Source organism: Eptesicus fuscus, chromosome 12, assembly GCF_027574615.1.
Source record: "Eptesicus fuscus isolate TK198812 chromosome 12, DD_ASM_mEF_20220401, whole genome shotgun sequence".
Taxonomy (NCBI): Eukaryota; Metazoa; Chordata; class Mammalia; order Chiroptera; family Vespertilionidae; genus Eptesicus; species Eptesicus fuscus.
This window is the reverse complement of record NC_072484.1, coordinates 59,675,485-59,701,055: the sequence shown is the minus strand read 5'-3', so window position 1 is coordinate 59,701,055 and position 25,571 is coordinate 59,675,485. Positions and strand designations below refer to the sequence as shown.

General features: G+C 44.2%; 1 long non-coding RNA gene and 1 pseudogene across 1 annotated transcript; one reads left to right on the top strand and one right to left on the bottom strand.

The window, feature by feature from the left end:
• The first annotated feature begins 1,898 nt into the window (after nucleotides 1-1,898).
• On the top strand, nucleotides 1,899-7,226 carry LOC114228733 (uncharacterized). The gene is made up of 3 exons (XR_003614866.2): nucleotides 1,899-2,010; nucleotides 2,489-2,549; nucleotides 6,477-7,226. It is a non-coding gene; the product is annotated as an uncharacterized LOC114228733 (long non-coding RNA).
• A 3,045-nt stretch (nucleotides 7,227-10,271) lies between these two features.
• LOC103305033 (sodium/hydrogen exchanger 9B1-like) lies at nucleotides 10,272-21,779 on the bottom strand (annotated as a pseudogene).
• Nucleotides 21,780-25,571: the final 3,792 nt, after the last annotated feature.

The following is a 25,571-nucleotide window of genomic DNA, read 5'->3' as shown; positions in this document are numbered from 1 at the left end:
AGTTTTAGAGTTCTAGAAAGAGTCCTAGAATTTTCAAAGTGCTCTTACAGAAATGATCTCATTTTAACATAATGATTATGCAGCAGGCAGAATGTGAGATTCTTCATTTTACAGAGTAGTGTCAATATCTTATATACAATATACCACATCTAATAAATAGCAGGGAGCCCCAGGTAATCTAAATATTGGTCTAAAACTTTTGGAAACAGCTGCCTACTTCCCAAATGGCAGTACTGACATCACGGGTGAAGTTATTTTTGGACAATTTAGACTAAAAATAATCCAGAGGGGAGTATTTTTAGACCAAATTATTAAGATAATCCTTATGGGTTTTTACTTATTACATAAATGTCTCTCACAGATAATGAACAATGGGGAATAAGAAAGCAATCACAAGATCTTATACTTCCAAGCTATTAAAGACAACATTCATTTATTCAATTTATATTGAACAACTACCACGTGCTAGCCAGTGTGTGAGATGGTAGGGATCCCATTATAATGTGGAGGAAAAAGAGGGACTCTATGAAAAGTAACCTAACAGGGTGATCTGGTCACAAATTCTTAATTGGGCAGGGTCATGGTGGGTAGTCATACCCCAGGTATATAATTTTTTAGTGCTTTGCCTTAAGCAAGCTCTATCCATTGTTTCTGGGAATCTAGTTTTGAAATAAGCCACAACCACCGTCAAGAGAGCACATAATCTTAACTATCCTGTGCTCCAGCCCTGCCTTGCGGTTTCCCACCAGCAGAGGCCATGGTGGTCACTTCTCGATCACTCTCCCGCCACTCCGGAGCAATCAGCTACCACTCTGGAGCAGATGCTGTTGATGCCTCACCCACTTTCCCTGAACAGGTGATAAGATCACATCTACCAGATCCTACCTACTCTTCCTGAGCACTTTCTCTAGACTCCCAGGGCCATAACAGCCAGGGAGCGGCCCTCTGCCCAGGAAGCAGCACCTGCCTCCACCCTAGTTTGATTCCCTGGCCTGGAATCTCGCCTGCAAACCTCTGTGGCCTGTGCCTCCTTTATCTCAGCCCCATTCAGACTCTGGGTTTCCTGACCCCTCACTCCCCATCCAGACCTTCGCCTAGCCAGGATCTCTGGACAGGACTCCAGTCATCTTTATGGATAGACGTGGGCATTGGTTACTTTAGAAAGAAATGGTACAAAAACTGGGGGGGGGGGGGGGGGGGGGGGGGGGAGTGGGTGGCACGAAGTACACCTGGCTCAGCTGGCAGCATGGATAAGGGTGCTGGGAGTGGCCACTGGCCTGGGACTCAGCTCCCGCCTACGGGCGCATTGCCCCCTCCCAGACCCAGGCCCTTCTGACCCGTCTGCCTGCGCAACTAACCATGGGTCTCGCAACTAACCATGGGTCTCGGGTCACAGGAGTCAACATCTGCGCAGCCGCCCCTCCCTGGTCCCCAAGGTCAGCTTTCTTGGCCTCTTTAATACTTGGCCCCTGTGGGTGCAGCAGCTGCCTGGTTCTCGCAGCTCAGCCGGTCCCCACTTCTCAAGCGGGCAGGGAGGGAACACAAGCGCAAAGTTCCTCCACGCCACGTCCTCTGGGTCAGCGTGGCGAGGCGTGGAAAGTGGACCAGGACGCAGGATGCGGGGTCGCTCAGGCCCAAGAGGCTGTGGGCTGCGGCCAGGCTGGCGAAGGCTCCAAGCCGCCCCGCCACCCCCAGATAGAAAGGCAGGGGTGGGCGGGGCTGTGCGTCGGGGGCGGGACCTGCGAGCGCCGGAGGGGCCCAGAGGGCGGGGCTGGCCCGGCGGAGGGGCGGAGTCAGGGGGCCCTGGAGAGGAGGGGGAGTGGGGCAGCCCTGTGGCTTATTTAGCCTTTGGTGGCCGTTGGTGGCCGTTGGTGGCCGTTGGAAGGTGTGGTCTCGGACCCGGGGCCGGAGTCGCTCACCTGACCGCGTTGCGCAGCTCTGCAGGCGGCAGAAACCCACAGGCACCCCGGCTGCCAGGAGCGTGGCTCCCGAGCGTCCTGCATAGAGAGGGTCTGGACAGGGGGGGTGGAGGTGGGTTGGGAAGGACGGGGGTCCCCTGGACGTGCAGAAAGTGGTTTGGGGGGGAACCAGCGGGTGTTTCCAGCGAAGCCACGTGTCAGCCTTGTATGATCTCCTTTAGAAAACTGGAAAGCAGACTAAAATAACCTTTATCCAGAGTGGGCTAGGGCGACAAGCGGACAGAGGATAAGGGGTGCTGCTCCTGAAGGCAGCCCTGGATGGGGCGATGGGTGGGTCTGTGATGATGCCACTGGAGTTCCTCTGAGACTGGGGATCTCGGGGAGAGACTGTGGGCAGCAAAAGGAAAAGGCTGTGATGTGAGATTCTCAGATGAAAACAGCCGAGAAAGGTGGGGCCTGGGCTGTGGGCCCTCTTGGGCAGGCTCCAGCCATGGAATGGGGAGTGGGCTCCGGCGGACTCTCTTCTAGAACTGAGGGTGTCATATGCCTTTTTTACTCTCTTGCTTTAGAGGGCAGGGCCGGACCCAGCAGATGGAAGCTACGGGGAGGGCAATTTAGATTTAACTGAAGGTAAGGATGCAACTGCCCAGCGGCAGTGAGCACCCCATTCCTGCAATCAGGGGATCCTGTGCCACAAAGGCTGCACTTACGGTGGAAAGAGCTCGGGTTTGGAAATGGGAGTCTCTGCTTATGGGTCTGAGTTGGTCACTTAACTCTCTCAGCCTACATTTCCCCATTTCTAAAATGTTGCTAAGAACAGTCTTGCTACCCCATAAACTGTGGCGGAGGTTAAATTTGATAGCAACAGGTGAAAGTGCTTTACACAGTTGTGATGACTAGAACTAACAATTGCTGACTCCATCCCAGTACTCTAAGGGGCTTCCCATAGGCAACTCCTTCAATCTTCACATCCGCTCTTTGTGGTGCATATATTATCCTCCCTTTACAAATGGAGATCTGGCTGCTGTGGTTTAGGTAGCCGCAGAATCAAAGCTGGAGTTGATGCACACTGACTCCAGAGCCCGTGCTCCTAGCACTGGGCTGTAGAACCTAAATCCAATGCTGCTGCTTTTGTTCTCAGCATATTGCAGCACCGACTCCAAATTTGGGCAAGATACTGAACTACGTTTCTTCTCGTTCCAGCAATAAGATTTGCTGATTCTAGCAACTCTACCTACATGGTTATAGTTTAATTTCTCTGAACCAGCAATAGTCTTTTTACCTATAAGAGAATCCTATCAATATGCAAATATCCCTTGGGATGGTCCGAAGATTAAGAAAAAGTGCCTCATAACAAGGCAGACCATGGAGGAGAGCTGGGGAGGAGGTGATACTGAACAATTTGCCTCTCAACTAGAATTCTGAGTTGTTTATGGTGAAGGACCAGTTTTGGTTTTTCTAAAATTTCCTATTGTGGACTGACATTTTTGTAAAATATTAGGAAAATGATTTACTAGGAAAATGATATGAAAATACAGACATAATACAAACCCAGTTTTTAAAATTAAAGATGGCACAATAAAACTGCATTTTATTAACTATAATTAGAATAAATATAAGAGGGACAAGAGAAAATAATTTTAAATTAATACATATGAAAATAAGTATATAGGGGATATAGAGAATTCCTATTATATATTTTGCCATTGCACAATTGTGCTTCTTAATTTATCTAATATCTTTTAAGGTTTATGACATGCCTTCCAGGGGGTAAGGTATATCGAAATGACTTTTATATTTTGTTTTAAAAACTCAGAAACTAGTCTCATAGTTATGTTATTGCAATGTAAGAGGAGATTTTAAAATGGCTTCAGCAAGTTCAAGATAATTCATTTTTAACTTTGACCCAAAATAAAACAGGTGATGCTATATTTTCAAAATTCATTTTCAGTCCATCAGTACCTGCTCCACAATTTATCTTGTAAAATTATAGTTACATTTCAATTTTATAGACATTACCTTTCCTTGAATACAGAGCTATGATTTTCCAACCTATGGATCTTCTATAAATGAAAAAAAAAATTAAATGATTCTGTCAAATTCATAAGATATTTACAACTTCTCAGTTTGGCAATCCTATATAATAAAGAGGCAATATGCAAATTGACCATCACTCCAACACACAATATGACTGCCCCCATGTGGTCAAAGATGGCCACGCCCATGTGGATACAAGATGGCCACCACAAGATGGCCAGCCAGCCAGGGGAGGGCAGTTGGGAGGGACCAGGCCTGCAAGGGAGGGCAGTTGGGGGTGATCAGTCCTTCAGGGGAGGGCAGTTAGGGGTGACCAGGCCAGCAGAGGAAGGCAGTTAGGGGTGACCGGGCCAGCAGAGGAGGGCAGTAAGGGGTGACTGGGCTGGCAGGGGAGGGGAGTTGGAAGCAACCAGGCCTGCAGGGGAGGGCAGTTGGGGGTGACCAGGCCTACAGGGGAAGGCAGTTGTGGGGGACCAGGCCTGCAGGGGAGGGCAGTTGGGTGCGACCAGGCTGGCAAGGGAGCAGTTAGGCATGGATCAGGCTGGCAGGGGAGTGGTTAGGGGGTGATCAGGCAGGCAGGCAGGCGAGAAGTTGGGAGCCAACAGTCCTGGATTGTGAGAGGGGTCCCTGATTGGAGAGGGTGCAGGCTGGGCTGAGGGACACACCCCCTCCCCCATGCACGAATTTCATGCACAGGGCCTCTAGTAATAAGATAATCACTGACTTCAATGATAGTCATTGTTAAATTGTGGAACATGTCAAAAATATGTATAGCAGTTCTTCCAAGCTCCTACCTTGTGTTTTGACCTTTAGTCATATATTCCTTGGCAAAACATGTTGCCATCCTTCCTTGTATGGAAGCATAAATATCTTTAAAGATATTGAAGATAACAGAAAAATGAGCAAGACTATCCAGTTTATACTTAAAAATATTAAAACCAAGCTAGTTTCTTGTGTTGTAGAAACATGAAGAATTTGTGTTGTAGTTCAAACATTCTTACACTTTTCCACCTCATAAAGATCCTAACACAACATCTAGTACCAGTTATGATTCAACTTCCATGCTATTATATTACAAAGGACTAATCTTAAATTTACCACATTAGGTTTTGCTGTGTCACTAAGCATACTTGCTGGTTCTGCTGACATTTTCATAGCAAGTCTTTTCTCCATGAAGAAAGTTGTAAACTGATTCTAGTTAGTTGCAAGCTCTCAATCTGGGAATCCAAAATGTTTTCTTCTCATGCAGTTGTGCCATCAGAACAAACTTCTACTCCAAACTTAAATTCCAAAGTTGTCACAATGTAATTAATCCTCCAGAGTTTTATTCAGTTCAGAGCTAGTTTTGTTAATAATAAATCTGGAAAAATGTGTATCTTTTCAATATATATCCTGTTCAAATTACATAATACTAAAAAACTGTCATTGGTAGCAATATATGTGCAGTTGTCAAGTTGCAGTGAAAAATGAGTAGCTTTATATATTCTATGAGTTGGGCTTATATCTTAGTAGCCAGTTCCAAAGCACATCAGATTGGAAAGTGGTACTTGAATTCTGGGTTTCACCCATTTCTAAGCAAACACCCCAATGCAATCTTTTGACTCAGCAATTATAAATGGCTTTTTAGTCTTAACAACCTAAAGAATAATTCTAAATCAAACCCCCAAAAGTGTTAATATTTATCTATGTAATACCAAACATCTGTTTCCATCTGTCTTTTTATTCAAAACTCTCAATTATTTTTGTTTTGAATTTGATAAGTAAACCTCACGTAATATCCAGTTGAATTAATGACTTCATTAGTCAGTGCTTTTCCACAAACTGCACTATGGGTTTATCACTGTGCCATACAAATTACTTGCCTAATGTAGCTACTAAATATGTGTAGCTACCCATATTTAATATAAATTTTTATATTAAAAGTCTTAATTAAAAGTCAAAATGATTTTAAAAACAAATGGTCAGTGAATCATAAATGCATACAGATTATACAATGTTGGGTTATGGCTGCCAAACCTAAAAAGACACACATTTGAAGGAAGTCCTTCTATGCCCAACAAGTACACAGCTTGTGCCACATGTCCCCCTGGGGACATTTGTCTGGAAATATTTTTGGTTGTCACAACTGAGAGAAAGGGGAAGTGCTACCAGCATCTAGTGGGTAGAGGCCAGGGATGCTGCTAAGCATCCTACCATACCCAGACAGTCCACACAACATAGACTTATCTGGCCCCATATGTCAGTAGTGTGAGGTTCAGAAACCATGATTTAGTTATAGCTTTTTCTTCTAAGGTAACATCTTTATGGAGATATTTATAGAAATTGCTAATCCTGGGTATTTACTGTATATAAGTACTTTCCAAAATCAATGAAATGTTTCCAGTTTCCTGAATAAAGTTTATTAGTACCCTGTGTAATAAAATATTAGATATGTAGAACTACCAATTTGAGTATGCTGATACTCATAGTTTTAGTAGTTTTTAGAGAAGTAGATTATAATGTTAGTTTTACAATTTTCAGGTGAACATTCTGCTAAAAGAAGACTGTTCAGGAAACACACACTTTTCAGTTAAGAAGGCATTGGTACACCTGAATAGTACGTACAGTCTGAATGGACACCAAGTTATTATTATCGTCTTTTGATGTGGTGACCTGCAGTTAATCCTGGCGTTAGCTTTCGTCTCATATATTTCATCATCAGATCAACCACTCAGTCACAGCAGAGCCTGCATCAGTTTCATATCTACTGAAGAGTTTTCAGGTGGTGCCAAAGTCTGAGGAGCTGCCTTTGTCACAAATTGTATAATTTCATCCTCAGACCAGTGTGGAGGCTGTGGTGGAACCGTGCTTCAGTACTCTGAGGTCAGCTCCAGTCTTAAACTGGGACTTCGCTTCTCCTCAGAGAGAATCCCAGGGACGGCTGAAGAAGAGCCCTCCCCCTTTCACATCGGCTAACAGGCTGTGTGCAACTTGCCTGATGCTGTGCTGGACCCAGCTCCAACATGGAATGGAAACTCTGGACCCTTGCTCTAATTATAGTTTGACTGAAACCCCAGCTACACTTCTTCTATATGTGGACCATGGAAAATAGGATGTTGGAAACCCAGAGATGCAATTCCACAGAAATAAAGCTTTCTAGCATATCTCATTCTCCCACAGCAGCCTCTGGAAATGCTTATTCCAGTGGTACCCCAAGAACCCCACTCCCACTAGCAATGGGGAAAGAAGAGGCAGACTTTTCTCCATAACACTTCTTGACTGAATGGAAAACTGTCCATGGTAGAAATCAATGACAGTGTATTCAGCAGTGGTGATGAGCTTGATGTGGTTGACACAGGCTGAAAAGAATTCCTTTGGTAAAGGTAAAAGTTTAGGGACTTTCTCTAGGCTGGGCCTGGACAGGTAGTTGGTTGAATAAGCAGGTTTTACCAAAAGCCTTTGCTCTCAGGCGTGAGGGATCCCATTTCCTCCTGAAACAGTAGTTCTGCATCTGATGGGAATGGCTCTATTGTGAGTGCTCAGGGGAGAGAGGAATAACAAAGTGGAGGCTTCTGAGAATGTCATTGGGCACTTCTGTTTCCTGATGTGTCTCTTTTGATGATTTATTTTTGTCATTTTTATCTTGAGAAAGTGTTTTTCACTGAAGGAAGATGGACAGAGTATGTTCCCACCAGAGGAGGCAGCAGCCACGTCTTCTCTAGGGAGGAATCCATAAACAGTCCATCTTGGAGGGGACAATCCACACAGGTGTGTTTGGCCTGCCAGTGCGCCCCCCCTACCCCTGGGGCCCTATCAGCAAGTGTGGGCAGCTGTGGGGCTCTCTTCTGATCCCAGTTTGCACTAGAGCTTCCCTGTTTGCTCCCAGAGACACAGACTGCAGACATCACTGCGGTGGTTGGCTCAGCAATGCCATCCGGCTCTGTCTAGCAACTTTACACAAGTTGAGATGTAGGAGAGCTCTTCTCTAGCCATCAAATGTGATTTAAACTTTATCTCCTTCAATACCTGCAATAGTTGCAGTGCAGATCACATAAGGGCTCTTTCTGTTTATTGCTTCAAGTTTCATTCCCACTTAAATTATTTAAGACTGTTTTGGGGAGTTGCTCCTTAAAGAATGTCAAAGTTGTGACCTCAAATCCACCTATAGTTCATAAGAGAGACATTGGCAATGATGACGCATTCATCTGGAATCCCAGGGAAAGCTGAAGTAAAGCATCCCCCCCTTCACATGTGCTAACAGGCTGTGTGTCTGAGGAACCTATAAGTCTCCTAAAATCATTTCTATTGTCACTACTGTCCAGTGTTAACTGTAATGTAGCACCTGAAATTCCAATGGCTATGGAAATACATGCTGAAGCAACACAGTCAAGGTAACATGCTTCCCTTTCAAATCTACCTTGAAGTTGTTAGCTAGAGGCTTCTTGGACTGGGTGAAAGGAGAACAGGAAAATCCTGTGCTAAGGAGACAGTCTTGATTGTTCTAATACTTTTTAAATTAATTTGTTATAAATAACAAGAAAGGAGCAAAGGGAAGTCAGACATTATAGGCATGTTTCCTGCAAAACATTGGGGAAAGGGGACTGGACACGGGAAGACAGACACATGCCCAGTAAGGTTGGGATGACATAGGGAAGGTACTTGCCTGTCAATCACACCTGGGGACAGAGATGGTTGGTCAGAATGGATGTGTCCACTGCAAGCACACGGAAATGTGGGACATATAATCCCCTAAACAAAGAAGGTTGTGCTCTTCTGCTCTTGGTTCCTCTTGGCATGCTTAGCTTGTGCTTCACATTTGGCTTCCTGGCATTCTCTCATGTGACCCATGACCATGTGGACCCCACACACACAATGGCCCAATGGACTGCAACTTGCCCAATTACTGGGCCCAGCTCCAACATGGAATGCAAACTCCACACTGACTCTAATTTTAGCTTTACTGAAACCCCAGCTACACTTCTTCTATATATGGACCATGGAAAATAGGATGTTGGAAACCCAGAGATGCAATTCCACAGAAATAAAGCTTTCTAGCATATTTCGTCCTGCCATAGGGGCCTCTGGAAATGCTTATTCCAGTGGTACCCCAAGAACCCCACTCCCACTAGCAATGGGGAAAGAAGAGGCAGACTTTTCTCCATAACACTTCTTGACTGGATGGAAAACTGTCCATGGTAGAAATCAATGACAGTGTATTATTCAGCAGTGGTGATGAGCTTGATGTGGTTGACACAGGCTGAAAAGAATTCCTTTGGTAAAGGTAAAAGTTTAGGGACTTTCTCCAGGCTGGGCTTGGACAGGTAGTTGGTTGAATAAGCAGGTTTTACCAAAAGCCTTTGCTCTCAGGCGTGAGGGATCCCATTTCCTCCTGAAACAGTAGTTCTGCATCTGATGGGAATGGCTATATTGTGAGTGCTCAGGGGAGAGAGGAATAACAAAGTGGAGGCTTCTGAGAATGTCATTGGGCACTTCTGTTTCCTGATGTGTCTCTTTTGATGATTTATTTTTGTCATTTTTATCTTGAGAAAGTGTTTTTCACTGAAGGAAGATGGACAGAGTATGTTCCCACCAGAGGAGGCAGCAGCCATGTCTTCTCTAGGGAGGAATCCATAAACAGTCCATCTTGGAGGGGACAATCCACACAGGTGTGTTTGGCCTGCCAGTGCGCCCCACCCCTGGGGCCCCATCAGCAAGTGTGGGCAGCTGTGGGGCTCTCTTCTGATCCCAGTTTGCACTAGAGCTTCCCTGTTTGCTCCCAGAGACACAGACTGCAGACATCACTGCGGTGGTTGGTTCAGCAATGCCATCCGGCTCTGTCTAGCAACTTTACACAAGTTGAGATGTAGGAGAGCTCTTCTCTAGCCATCAAATGTGATTTAAACTTTATCTCCTTCAATACCTGCAATAGTTTTAGTGCAGATCACATAAGGGCTCTTTCTGTTTATTGCTTCATTTCATTCCCACCTTAAATTATTTAAGACTGGCTTTGGTAATTCATCCTTAATGTCAAAGTTTTGACTTCAGATCCATTCGTAGTTCATAAGAGAAACACATTCATCTGGAACCCCAGAGAAGGCTGAAGTAAAGCCCTCTTTCCCTCTTCCTCCTCCACATGTCCTAACAGGCTGTGTGTCTGAGGAATCTGTAAGTCCCTTAAAATTATTTCCATTGTCACTACTGTCCAGAGTTAACTATAATCTGGTACCTGTAATTCCAATGACTGTGACAATACATGCTGAAGCAATACTGTTAAAATAACATACTTCTCTTTTAAACCAACTTTGAAGTTGTTAGCTTGAGGAATCTTGGACTGTGTTAAATACTGTGAAGGAGCACAGGCCTCAGTGTGTTAATAAGCAGAGCTCCATTTGGAGCTGTGATCAAGATGGCTAAAAATGCTATTGTCATCATATCCTTCGAATATGGTTCCAAGTGGGGTGAGCTGATTCTTGCAGTTTCTAGAGCCAGAGGACCTAACACAGCCTGGACTATAGCTTTGGGAATCCATGAGAGAGCCATAAATATTTTCTCCTTAAAATTAAAACCAGCAAAAGACATCAATAAAAATGTAAAAGAAATTCAAACCAATAATACTAAACTCATACAAGCAATAGAAATACTAATAACATCTGATTTAAGAGCTGCAACAGATACTTCCAATCCAACCAAACCAAAAAGAAGGGATTGAAAAATATCTCATGCAAATGAAGTAATTTTTTGGACTCCAATCTTATCTGTGGTCCAATTCACTCCTACAATGAAAGTCAACATTAGTGTGCATAATTTTCCAGCTCCATATATACCAATGCTATTGCTGACTAAGACACAGAAACACACAAACTCAAAATCAGGCATGCTTTCTTCATTGGAAGATTTGTCTGATCTTCACTTGGAAAATATCGAAGAAAAATTCCCAAAAATGTTCCTAGTAGCACACCAATAATTACGTTCTGAAAAGAAGTTAGGAGATTATGAAGTATGCCACCTGTGGAGAAGACTATGCTCATGAATGTACTGAATCCAGTGATAGCCATGATGTCATCCAAACTGCTAGCAGCTATTAGTAAGGTTGGAATGCCTTTCTCAGTACCATATCCTTCTCCTTGCAAATGTAGCATGGAAGGGACAACAGCAGCAGGAGGGACAGCACCTACCACAAAACCTAAAAGAAACCCCTATTCCCAGGGAAAATTCATAAGGAAGAGGGAAAGAACAGCAGACGAACATGCCTCCATGAGGCATGGACCCATAGACAATCTTAAACAAACTCTTTTCAAACGCTTCAAAGCCTGTGGATCGAGTCCAAGTCCAGGTTTTATTAGGATAAGGGTAAGGGCAGTATTTCTTGAAGTTGAAGACCACTTGTTACCAATATGGACATGCTCACTGATATATGGAGCATTCCTAATGGTAAAACCAGCTAATAACATCCCAAAAAGAGGTGGAAGTGGAGGCACTGAAGGTATTCTAATGACTTCCAAAAGTTTCCCCCCAATTAGGTAACAATAAAAGACAATGAATAGTCCAAATAAATTTTCATCAGGGGAATGGCCAGGGCTTGAGATGGACCAGATTGTAAACCATATCATAAAAAAGTAAAACTCCAGAAAATCTGGCAGGAGTAGCAGGGGCTGGCAGACCAGGCTCTCCTGGATAGGGAGTACCTAACACCACTGCAGACACTCCCCGGGCTGTGGGACTCTGGCATGAAACCCACGCCATCTTGAAGGGGAGAGGGGCCTTTTCTAGGAACTCATCAACACCACCACCCAGACAGGCCTTGGACACTGCCCACGACCCGGCAGCCACTCCAGCCAAAATCCTGCTGCTCCACCTGCAGACCTGCAGACCATAGGACCTTCACCTCCAAAGGTGCACAGTTCCTGCAGCAGTAAGAGCGACCTCCCCCCTCCCCAGCAGCAGACCTCCGGACACCACAGTCACACATTTCCAGCCGCGCAGGCATCCTGAGCCCACGGCTCCACAGGAAGCTTGTGGGTGCCACTGTGAACCCCTGGTGGGTGTGCTCTTATACAAACAAGGGTGCACTGCCCCAGCAGTAGAAATTTTGAATTCCCTCTTCCTGGATACCTGCCCACAGACACCTCAGTTGTGCGGCTTCAGTGCCAGGGCCCCTCAGAGTGTGTCAGTGCGCCCTGCTGGCAAACGCACCGTGGGTGTTCCTGTGAGCCGCCACAGGGTGCACGCGTATCCAACCATGGGTGCAGCAGCAAAAACTGAGTCTTCCCACCTCACAGCTGCAGACCTCTGGACACCACAGTTGTGGTTTTCCAGTGTGCAGGCCTCCTGAGCCCACCGCTCCACAGGCAGCTCTTGGGTGCCGCTGTAAGCCCCTGCTGGGCACACATGGTTTCAACCAAGGGCGCAAGGCAGCAAAAATTGGGATATCCCCCTTCCTGGCTGCTGATTTCTGGACACCACAGTTGTGCCTTTCCAGCACGCAGGCCAACTGAGCCAGCTGCCTCATAGGTGGCTCCTGGGTGCCTCCTTGAGCCCCGGCTGGGCGTGCTCATATCCAAACAAGGGTGCACGGCCCCAGCAGTAGAAATTTGGACTTCCCCCTTCCTGGCTGCCTACCCACAGACACCATGGTTGCATGGTTTCAGCACACAGGCCCCCTGAGGCCACCACCCCATCAGGCGACCCCCAGGTACCTCTGTGAGCTGCCCCACTCGTATCTAACCAAGGGTTCAAGGCCCCGGCAGCAGAAACTCTAACATCCTCCTCCTCAGCTGCCAACCTCTGGTCACTGCAGTTGCACTGATCCAGCGTGAAAGCCCCCTAAGCCCGCTGCCCCAGCAGGCGGCCCCTGGGTGCTTCTCTGAGTCACTTCAAGGCACAACCCTGGCTGCTGGCATCCAGTCCCCACAGTAGCACTACTCCAGAACAAGGGCCTCCTGAGCCCACTGCCCTAGCAGATGGCTCCTGGGCACCTCTGTAAGCAGCCATTGGGTGTCCATATCCAACCAAGGGCGCACATCCCCCAAAGCAGAAACTGGGACTTTTCCCTCCATGGGTCCGGTGGCACACCACAATCACTGCGATCCAGTGTGTGGGCCCCACAAGCACACATCCCTTGCAGACAGCTCCTGGGCCCCTCTGTGTGCTGCCACTGGGTGTGTGCCTCTCCAACCAAGGGCACACAGCTACCTCAGTAGGATCCATGACATCCCCCTCCTGGCTACTTACCTCTGGACAGCCTGCTACTGGATCCTGAACCCTTTTCATGATTCAGAGAGGGAAATCACTTTGGTCAGAGTCCCACTGCCTCAATCACAGATGAGACCCCTCCCCCCCACTGTCATGGGCTCCAGGCCCCTCGTGAGTTGCAGAGTGATGCTAACAAGCAAGAATCACACCACATTGGCCAAAGTCACAGTTCCTAAGCCTCAGGTCCTAAGATTCCTTCCTCCAAGGCCATGGACTCTGGGAACCCACAGTGAACACATAGAAGTGATACCTCAGACAACTTTTTTCACAAGAGCCGGAGCCACAATCACATCCAAAACAGCTTGCACAACGAAGCTGGAGGTGAGTCACATTGCTAACCCATGACGAGATTTCATCCACCAATAAGAAACTAACATTCAAGATCCAACTACATCAAGAGAACCCAAATAGCTCAAGCAGAGAGCTCCGATAGATTACGAAGCCCAGGAGACCTAAGAGATCACACCAGTAGCACCACCCCCAAAAGAACCTGGGTAGCAAAGCAGTTGGATCTAGGGCACAGAAACAATTAAAATGTTACAGAAAAACATGGGGAGACAAAAATGCAATCCCCAAAGGAAAGAAAAAGAGGAATCACCAGAAAGAGAGTTAAATGAGTCTTACTTGGAGGCAAGTAACATGTCAGAGAAAGAATTCAGAGTAATGGTTATAAGGGTGCTCAAACTGCTGTATGACAAATATACACAACTCAATGAGAATTATAAGGAGCTGAATGAGAATGTCACCAACATGAAAAGGAACAAAGAGGAAATGAAGAATAACATAGCTTCAATAAAGAACACAATGGAAGGCTTAAACAGTAGACTAGAAGAGGCTGAGGACCACATCAGTGAATTAGAAAACAGGGTAGGAAAAAACACACAAACACAGCAGCAACTGGAAAGAAAACTTAAAAAGCAAGAGGAGAGCCTAAGGGAGCTTTGGGACAACACAAAACAAAACATCTGCATAATAGGGTTACTAGAAGGAGAGGAAGTGAAGCAAGGAATAGAAAACCTGTTTGAAGAAATGACAGAAAACTTCCCTGATATTGACAAGAAAAAAAATATGCGAGTCCAAGAAGCACATAAAGTGCCAAACAAGATGAACCCAAAAAGACCAACACCAAGACACATCACAATTAAATTGGCAAACATCAACGACAAAGTTAGAATCTTAAAGGCTTCCAGAGAGAGACAGAAAGTTACCTACAAGGGATCTCCCATTAGAATATCAACTGATTTCTCAACAGAAACATACCAGGCCAGAAGGGAATGGAATGAAATATACAAAGTGATGCAAAGCAAGAGACTGAATCCAAGAATACTATACCCAGCAAGGCTATCATTCAAAATTGCAGATGGAATCAGGAGCTTCACAGACAAAAAAGGGCTAAGAGTTTATTACCACCAAGACAAGAATGCAAGAAATGCTAAAGGGACTGCTGTAAAAAGAAGAAACAGAAAGGCAAGAAGAAACACAAACATTAAGAATAAAAATGACAAACAAGTACTTAATAATAACATTAAATGTAAATGGATTAAATGCTCCAATCAAAAGACATAGGGTAGCTGAGTAGATAAGAAAACATGACCCATATATTTTCTGTCTGCAAGAGACCCACCTTAGAACAAAGGATTCACACAGACTGATAGTGAAGGGATGGAAAAAATTTTTTTTCAGGCAAATGGAAATGAGAAAAAAGCTAGCATTGTAATACTTATATCTGACAAAATAGACCTCAAAGTAAAGGCCATAACAAGAGATAAGGAAGGCCACTACATAATACTATAGGGAGCAATTCAAGAATATGTAACTCTGGTAAACATATATGTACCCAATTCAGGAGCACCTAAATACATAAACAACTCCTGGAAGATATTAAGGGAAAGATCGATAGCAATACAGTCATAGTAGGGGATTTTAACACCCCACTAACACCACTGGATAAATCCTGTAAACAAAAAATCAAAGAAACAGCAATCCTAAATGACTCACTAGATCAGATGGACTTAATTGACATCTTCAGAACATTTCACCCCAAAACTACAGAATATACATTCTTCTCCAGTGCACATGGGACATTTTCAAAGATAGACCACATATTATGACACAGGCAAAGTCTCTTCAAATTCAAGAAGATAGAAATCATAAGCATCTTCTCAGATCACAATGGCATAAAAATAGAAATCAACTACAATGAAAACAATGCAAAAAAAAAAATCCAACAGTTTGAGGCTAAATAGCATGCTATTAAACAATGATTGGGTTACCAAAGAGATCAAAGAAGAAACAAAAAGCATCCTCGAAACAAATGACAATGAAAACACAACAATCCAAAATCTATGGGACACAATGAAAGCAGTCCTGAGAGAAAAGTTCATAGCTCTCCAGGCCTACCTCAAAAAACAAGAAAAACTGGTAATAAATTATCTAACCTTGCAACTTAAATTAGAAAGAGGGCAACAAGAAAAGCCCACAGTACCCAGAAGGAAGGAGATAAAGATCAGAGCAGAAATAAATGACATATAGACAAAAAAAAAAAAATACAAAAGATCAATGAAACCAAGAGCTGGTTCTTTGAAAGGATAAACAAGATTGATGAACCTCTAGCCAGGCGCACCAAGAAACAAAGAGAGAGGACCCAAATAAACAAAACCAGAAATGAAAGAGGTGAAGTAACAACTGACCCCACAGATATACAAAGGATTGTCAAAAAATACTACTCCAACTCTACTGCAACAAACTGGACAACCTTGATGAAATGGACACATTCCTAGAAAAATACAAGCTTCCAAAACTCAATCAGGAAGAACTAAAAAAAAAATCCTGAGTAGGCTGATAACTACTGATAAAATTGAAACAGTAATCAAAAAGCTTCCAGCAAACCAAAGTCCTGGACCAGTTGGCTTCACAGGGGAGTTTTACCGAACATTCAAAGAAGAACTAAAACCAATCCTTCTTAGACTATTCCAAAAAATTCAAGAGGAAGGCACACTCCCAAGCTCTTTCTATGAAGCCAGCATTACCCTAATTCCAGAGCCAGATAAAGACACCACAAAGAAAGAGAATTTCAGGGCAATTTCCCTGATGAACATAGATGCTAAAATCCTCAGCAAAATTCTAGCAAACCAGATCAAGCATTACATTAGAAAGATCATACACCATGACCAAGTGGGATTTATTCCAGGGATGCAAGGCTGGTATAATGTCCACAAATCAATAAATGTGATATATCACATAAACAAATTGAGAGACAAAAATCATATAATCATATCAATTGATGCAGAAAAAGCATTTGACAAAGTCTAACACCTTTTTCTGATGAAAACACTCAGCAAAGTGGAAATAGAAGGATCATACCTCAACATAATAAAAGCCTTATGACAAAGCTACGGCCAACATCATAATGGGCAAAGACTAAAACCATTTCCCTTAAGAACAGGAACAAACAGGGATGCCCACTTTCCCCACTCCTGTTCAACATAGTACTGGAAATGCTAGCCACAGTGATTAGACAAGAAGAAATAAATGGCATTCAAATTGGAAAAGAAGTAAAATTGTCATTATTCTCAGATGACATCATACTGTACATAGAAAACCCTAAAGGCTCCATCAAGAAATTATTAGACTTAATAAATGAATTCAGCAATGTAGCAGGATACAAAATTAATGCCAAGAAATCTATCGCATTTTTATATACCAATAGTGAACTTACAGAAAGATAGATTTAAAAAAATCCCATTTACCATTAAGATACCTAGGAATAAACTTAACTAAGGAGGTAAAAGACCTCTACTCACAAAACTATAGGACATTGAAAAAAGAAGACATATACTGATGGAAGAACATACCATGTTCATGGATTGGTAGAATCAACATCATTAAAATGTTCATACTACCCAAAGCAATCTATAGATTCAATGCACTCCCCATTAAAATACCAACAGCATATTTCACAGACCTAAAACAAACTCCCCAAAAATTCATCTGGAATAAAAAAAGACCCCGAATAGCTGCAGCGATCCTGAGAAAGAAGAACAAAGTAGGAGGGATCTCAATACCAGATATCAAGCTGTATTACAAAGCCATTGTTCTCAAAACTGCCTGGTACTGGCACAAGAACAGACATATAGACCAATGGAATGGAATGGAATGGAATGGAATGGAATGGAATGGAATAGAATAGAATAGAATAGAATAGAATAGAATAGAATAGAATAGAATAGAGAACCCTGAAATTGACCCAAACCACTATGCTCAATATTTGACAAAGGAGGCAAGAACATACAATGGAGTCAAGACAATCTCTTCAATAAATGGTGCTGGGAAATTTGGTCAGATACATGCAAAAAAAAAAAAAAAAAATGAAACTAGACCACCAACTTACACCATACACAAAAATAAACTCAAAATGGTTAAAGGACTTAAATGTAAGACAGGAAACCATAAAAATATTAGAGGAATCCACAGGCAGCCAAATCTTAGATATATGCCAAAGCAATTTCTTCACTGATACTGCTCCTAGGGCGATGGAAACTAAAGAGAAAATAAACAAACGGGACTACATCAAAATAAAAAGCTTCTGCACAGCAAAAGAAACCATCAACAAAACAATAAGAAAGTCCACTGCATGGGAGAACATATTGCCAATGTTATCTCTGATAAGGGTTTAATGTCCAACATTCAACAACTTAACAAAAGGAAGCTAAACAACCCAATCAAAAAATGGGCAACAGAGCTAAATAGATACTTTTCGAAAGAAGACATAGGAAAGCCAAGAGACATATGAAAACATGCTCAAAGTCACTAATCATCCAAGAGATGCAAATCAAAACAACAATGAGGTACCACCTCACACCTGTCAGAATGGCTATCATCAACAAATCAACAAATGACAAGTGCTGGAGAGGATGCGGAGAAAAAGGAATCCTCCTTCACTGCTGGTGGGAATGCAGACTGGTGCAGCCACTGTGGAGAACAGTAAGGCGTTTCCTCAAAAAATTAAAAATGGAACTGCCATTTGACCTAGTATTACCACTCCCAGGAATATATCCCAAGAAACCAGAAACACCCATCAGAAAGAATATATGCACCCCTATGTTCATAGCGGCACAATTTACAATAACTAAGGTTTGGAAACAGCCTAAGTGCCCATCAGCAGATGAGTGGATTAAGAAACTGTGATACAACTACACAATGGAATACTATCCTATCTAATAATAGAGTAGTATGCAAATTAACCGTACCTCCGCGACAAAAATGGCGGCCCCCATAGCCACAAGATGGCGGCGACCAGTACGCTCATCCCCGCCGGAGTTCCCCAGTTCCAGGGAGGACTGCCGCTGAGAGGCGGGCAGCTGGGGGTGTCTGGCTGGGAGGCGTCCGCGCCCCCACGCTGCCATCGCAGCCCAGGGTGTCCAGATGGGAGGCGTCAGCGCCCCCAAGCCGCCAACCCCTCCGGGAGGCCGCCCGGGGTGTCCGGATGGGAGGCGTCCACGCCCCCACACCGCCATCGCCCCCCAGAGACCGCCCGGGGTGTCCGGATTGGAGGCGTCCGCGCCCCCACGCCGCCATCGCCGCCCGGAGACCGCCCGGGGTGTCCGGATGGGAGGCGTCCGCGCCCCCACACCGCCATCACCCCCCGGAGACCGCCCGGGGTGTCCGGATGGGAGGCGTCCTTGCCCCCAAACCGCCAACCCCTCCGGGAGGCCGCCCGGGGTGTCCGGATGGGAGGCGTCAGCGCCCCCAAGCCGCCAACCCCTCCGGGAGGCCGCCCCGGGTGTCCGGATGGGAGGCGTCAGCGTCCCCAAGCCGCCAATCCCTCCGGGAGGCCGCCCCGGGTGTCCGGATGGGAGGCGTCAGCGCCCCCAAGCCGCCAACCCCTCCCGGAGGCCGCCCGGGGTGTCCAGCTGGGAGGCGTCCGCCCCCACACCGCCATCGCCCCCCGGAGACCGCCCGGGTGTCCGGATGGGAGGCGTCCGCGCCCCCACACCGCCATCGCCCCCCGGAGGCCGCCCGGGGTGTCCGGATGGGAGGCGTCAGCGCCCCCAAGCCGCCAACCCCTCCGGGAGGCCGCCCGGGGTGTCCGGATGGGAGGCGTCCGCGCCCCCAAGCCGCCAACCCCTCCGGGAGGCCGCCCGGGGTGTCCGGATGGGAGGCGTCCGCGCCCCCACACCGCCAACCCCTCCGGGAGGCCGCCCGGGATGTCCGGATGGGAGGCTTCCGCGCCCCCACACCGCCAACCCCTCCGGGAGGCCGCCCGGGGTGTCCGGATGGGAGGCGTCCGCGCCCCCAAGCCGCCAACCCCTCCGGGAGGCCGCCCGGGGTGTCCGGATGGGAGGCGTCCGCGCCCCCACACCGCCATCGCCCCCCAGAGACCGCCCGGGGTGTCCGGCTGGGAGGCTTCCGCGCCCCCACGCCGCCATCGCCCCCCGGAGACCGCCCGGGGTGTCCGGATGGGAGGCGCCCAGGACCCCACGCCGCCATCCCCTTCCGGAGGCAGCCCGGGGTGTCTGGCTGGGAAGCGCCCAGGACCCCACACTGCCATCCCCTCCTGGAGGCAGCCCGGGGTGTCTGGCTGGGAGGCGTCCTGACCCCACACCGCCAACGCCTCCCAGAGGCAGCCCGGGGTGTCTGGATAGTAGGCGCCCAGGACCCCACACTGCCATCCCCTCCTGGAGGCAACCAGGGGTGTCTGGATGGGAGGCGCCCAGGACCCCACACTGCCATCCCCTCCCAGAGGCAGCCCAGGACCCCACACTGCCATCCCCTCCCAGAGGCACCCCTCAACCCCACCCCGCCAACCCCTCCTAGAGGCAGCCCTAGGTATCTGGCTGGGAGGCACCCGCGCCCCCCAGGGAGCGAGTCAAGTACTGATGATTCTTCCAAAGGAAAAGTTTAGAGAAAGAGAGGATAGAAAAGGAATAGAAGGAGAAAAGTAAGAAAGGACAAAAGATGGAACATCAAGAAAAAGAAAGAGAAGAAAAAAAGGAAGAAACAACCACAGGATATCACCTTTCCAAGTCTCATGAAATTCCTGTTTAAGGAGTTTATTTTATGATTCTTTTAGTTTGGGTTTACATTTTTACTGTTTTGTCAAGACCACAGCAGGTACACTGTCCAATATGTTTTTTTAAAATAAATTTTATTGATTTTTTACAGAGAGGAAGGGAAAAGGATAGAGACTAGAAACATCTATGAGAGAGAAACATCGATCAGCTGCCTCCTGCAGTATGTGCCCCCAACCAAGGTACATGCCCTTGACCAGAATCGAACCCGGGACCCTGGGTCTGCAGGCCGACACTCCATCCACTGAGCCAAACCAGTTAGAGCAGTCCAATATGTTAAAGAAAAAACCCTATCTAATAAAGAGAGAATATGCAGGGGAGGGCATTTGGGGGTGACCGGGCTGTCAGGGGAGAACAGTTGGAGATGATCTGGCTGGCAGGGGAGCAGTTAGGCGTCGATCAGGCTGGCAGGGGAGTGGTTAGGGCAGTGATGGCGAACCTATGACACGCGTGTCAGCACTGACACACGTAGCCATTTCTGATGACATGCGGCAGCATGTAGAGGATGAAACATTTGCTGCTCCTGAGGATGAAACATTTGCGACTAGAGTCTTGGAGTTAGTTTTTTCCTCAAAGTGACACACTACCCGAGTTATGCTCAGTTTTTTGGCGAAGTTTGACACACTAAGCTCTAAAGGTTGCCCATCACTGGGTTAGGGGGTGATCAGGCTGGCAGGCAGAAGTGGTTAGGGGCAATCAGGCAGGCAGGCGAGCAGTTGGGAGCCAGCAGTCCCGGATTGTGAAAGGGATGTCTGACTGCCTCTTTAGGCCCGATCCCTGTCGGGCCTAAAAAGGCAGTCAGACATCCCCCGAGGGGTCCCAGATTGGAGACTGTGCAGGTTAGGCTGAGGGACACCCTCCCCCCAGTGCACGAATTTCGTGCACCGGGCCTCTAGTGTTGCTATAAAAAAGAAGGAATTCTTACCATTTGCAACAGCATGGATGGAACTGGAGAGCATTATGCTAAGCAAAATAAGTCAGTCAGAAAGATAAATATCACATGATCTCATTTGTGGAATATAATGAACAACATAAAGTGATGAACAAAAACAGATCCAGAGACAGAGAAGCATCGATTAGATGCTCAAACTTCAGAGGGAAGGTAGGGGAGGGCGGGGGTAAGAGGGAGAGATCAACCAAAGGACTTGTATGCAGGCATATAAGCCTAACCAATGGACACAGACACTAGGGGGGTGAGGGCATGAGTGGGGTGGTGGTGGGGTTGGTGGGGCAATGGGACAATAAGGACACATATATAATACCTTAATTTAAAAAAAAAAGAATTTTAAACTGTTAAAAAAACACAAACCCTCCATTTGTAATACAGTTATTCAATCTTCCTTGTGGAGGACAAGCACTTTTTGTGACCTGTGGTTTTGTTTCCTCTGTTCCTGAGAAGACAGTTTCCTCCGTTTCTTCATCTTCTCCAGCATTACCTATCATCTTTGAGGATCTGAGGAGTTATAGATGATTGGATGTTTTTATCCTCCAAATGTTCATTTTCTAGTTCTGTGGTGTTCATGCTGTGAAATGGAGAGGTAATTGTTGTGATCCAGGCAATTAAGGATTACAGTGACTATATCTTGTTAGGAGTCCTCTTATCAGATGTCTGGATAGCTTCCAGGCCAGAGTGTCTTGCTTCCTTCCGGTGGTAGCAGTGGTGACAGGGGAGATGACTGCCACTGCAGCACGGCTGCTCCGCTAATCCCTAAAATCATATTTTGAAAAGATCTTTGGAATTGAGAAAATGTCCGACATTATCTGAAATCTTTGCTTACCCCAAAGTCATGAACAGATGGTATTGCTTTTGTATTTTATTTCCCAGTTGTCTTTGCCTAATATGTAGAACACAATTGATTTTTATGATTGACCTTGATCCCATGACCTTGCTAAATGTTATTAATTTTAGTAATTTTAACAATAGATTCCTTACTGAGGATTTTACATAATCATGTAGCCATATTGCCTGCAAATTAAGCAGCATTATTTTGTTATTATTTTGTTCTTTCAAAAATTTGTCTTTCCTTTTTCTTAACTTACTACACTAGCTAGGATCTGCTGTACAATGTTTAATAGAAATAGCAAATGTTCCTTGTCTGTAATCTTAGGGCAGGGTGTCTCAAGCTTAGCTCTACTGAAATTAGGGCAAGATAATTCTTTGTTGTGGAAGCTGGCCTGTGTATTATAGCCCGTTTAGCTGCATCCCTGGCTTCTGACACACTAGAGGCTAATAGCATCCTTGCACTCCCCAGTGGTGACAACCAAACATGTCTCCAGAGATCGTCACATGTCCCCTGGCAGACAAAATCACCCCCAGTTGAGAACCGTTAGGAAGAAAATATTCAATATATCACCATTCAGCATGACATTATAACAATTCTTTCCAAATTATACTATGAAAAATTTCAAGCATAGAAAATATTACATTGAATACTGGTATATCCACCACCATTCTACCATAAATATTTTACTGTGTTTGGTCTGATGCAAATTTATCCATCTATCAATGTTTCTATGCATTTATCAATCTATCTTATTTTTAAACACATTTCAAAATAAGTTACAGACACCAGTACTTTCCCCTAAATGTTTCACTATGCATATCATTACCTAAATTTCAATATTTATATATTATTCACAGATTTTATTTTTATTTTTGGGCAACATTTACATATAATGAAATGGAGAAATCTTAAGCAAACATTCACGTAGTTTTGACAAATACATTCATCTTTCCTGAATGTCTTTTCAAGTCTATGCTCATTTAAAAAATGGGTTGTTTGTCCTTTTAATTAGTGAGTTCCTTTATATATCCTGAATCTGTCTTTTGTCAAATATGTGCTTTACAAATATATATATTTTTCCTGACATGTGGTTTGCTTATTTGATTTCTTAATGATCTCTGGATACACAGCCGTTTTAAATTTTGTTGGTCTAATTTATCATTTATTTTCTAAGCATTGCTGTTTCTAAGAAATCAGTGCCCATTTCCAAGTCACAAAGCTGTTATTTGTTTTCTTCTGAAGGCCTTGTTTTAGGTTTTTAAATTAGCCTTATGATCCATTTTGGCTGAATTTTTGTGTATCCTGTGAGAGGGTCAACTTTTTTCCCCCCATATGGACATCCAATTGTTCTAGTACTATCCATTCAAAGTTGCCTTTTCACATAGGATACTTTGGCACCATTCATTCTAATTCAACATTGTTCCTTTTTTTGGTAAGATTATTTTAGATATTCTAGATTCTTTATATTTACGTATAAATTTTATAATTAGTTTATCAATTTCTACCTAAAAAGCCTACTGGTATTACGATTGGGATTGCATTGAATCTCTAGATTTGTGGAAAACTGACATCTTGCCAATTCTCGTCCACCCATAGCTTATTATCCAGAAATATTGTATATCTATACATTTATTTAGCTAGTCTTTAATTTCTACCAAAAGTATTTTGTAGTTTTTAGCATATGTTTTGCATATATTTTGTTAAATGTACTCATGAGTATTTTGTTTCTTGATGCTATAGGAAGTGACAGTTAAAATTTTATTTTCCAATTGTTTGCTATTAATAAAAATATAATTGATTTTTATGTAATCTTGTTATAACCTTGCAAATTATCTTATTTTAATAGCTGAGGATACCTGAGGCTTTTCTATATCAATAATCATGTAATCTGCAAACATAGTTCATTTTATTTTTTAAAAATATTTTTATTATTTTAGAGAGAGAAAGGGAGATAGAAACATTGATGACAGAGAAACATCATTGATCGGCTACCTCCTGCATGACCCTTACTGGGGAGAGCCCGAAACCTGGGTATGCGCCCTGACCAGGAATTGAACCATGACTTCTTGGTTTCTGGGTCGATGCTCAACCACTGAGATACACCAGCGGGGCAATTTCTTATTTTCTAATCTTTATGCTTTTTCTTGCCTTTTGCATATATGGTAAAATGTTGAATTTTATAAAAATTCACAAATGGGTATTGAACTTTGTCAAATGTCTCTTCTGTAAGAAAAATTTAAGCTCCTACTCAAAGCTTGTGCAGACAGAGCATCAAATTTGGGAAATAGTGCTTACTTATTCAATCTACCCCCTACCCACAACCACCCACCATGACCGAGGTGTACATGTGGATCCTGAACAAGACCACCACCTGGCTAGTAAGTGACAGAGACTTACAGGCTCAGACACAAACCTCCCGATGTTCAAGCTCCTGTCCTTTCATCAGCACCATGGTGGCCGCAGAGTAGTTAAATATAAGAATTCTCATAGCAATGCTTTTATTTTTAATTTTTATTTTCATTAATAAAATGCAACATACATATTATACTGAACAATAAAAGCTGATGGGACAAAATAATCATTAAGTTTTAAGGTGGGAGACAACATAAAACATTGGCATTCCTTGTGACATACCATTTTTCAATTAAATCCCAGTTTTAGAAAATAGTTGAAAAATGCCTGAAAGAAAATGTGTTATTTTAAAGTTAAGGCGCATATGTATGTAAACCTACTGAAAATGCTTGAAAGAACCATTTCAATCCATGTTATGTAATTTTTTATTAAGTGATATATTTATGGAAAAGAGTTGAAAATGCCTATCAGAAACTAGGAACTATTCAATCCCACAATTTATAATCTTTTCAGGCATGTGATACATTTGTGAAAAATAGTTGAAATATGCATGATAAAATAAGGGTCATGTTAACCTAATCCTACTTTTCAGTCACTTGCGATAGAGGAAAAGCAGTTGAAAAATGCCTGCAAGAAGAGATGACCATTAATCCCTGCACTTGAAAAACTGCATCTCAGTATGGTTAAACACACAGGACAATGACCAAGGGACAGGAACTCTCTCAAAGCATACCAGATAACAGTTACAGAGTATTTTTGGCTTCAAGCTTTTGCTAAAAATATTTTACATTATTAAATGTATATTATTAAGTGTACACTGAAAGCTAACTGAAGTTACAAATAATAAGACTCAGGGACAGTTTGTAACAAAAGTTGTTAAAGTCCATTAATTTTTTCCCAAGAAAGGCAAGTGAGGTAGTTTATACTGTGTATACATTATAAAGAAATCAACATTCCAGTTTGTTTGAAGGTCATTCACTCCAAAAATTATATCCCCAAGTGAGCTGCTTAGCAAAGGGATTCTCTTTTGCAGAATAAAAGAAAAAGTAAGCCAATTCTAGTGTTTTTGTTTTTTTTAAATGAATAAGTGTTCCTAAAATGTTAATTTTCTCTAGTTCTTTCCTGGATATTATTTTCCTAACTGTACACCAAAGGCAGTAGGGGTGAGGTGGGTTGTG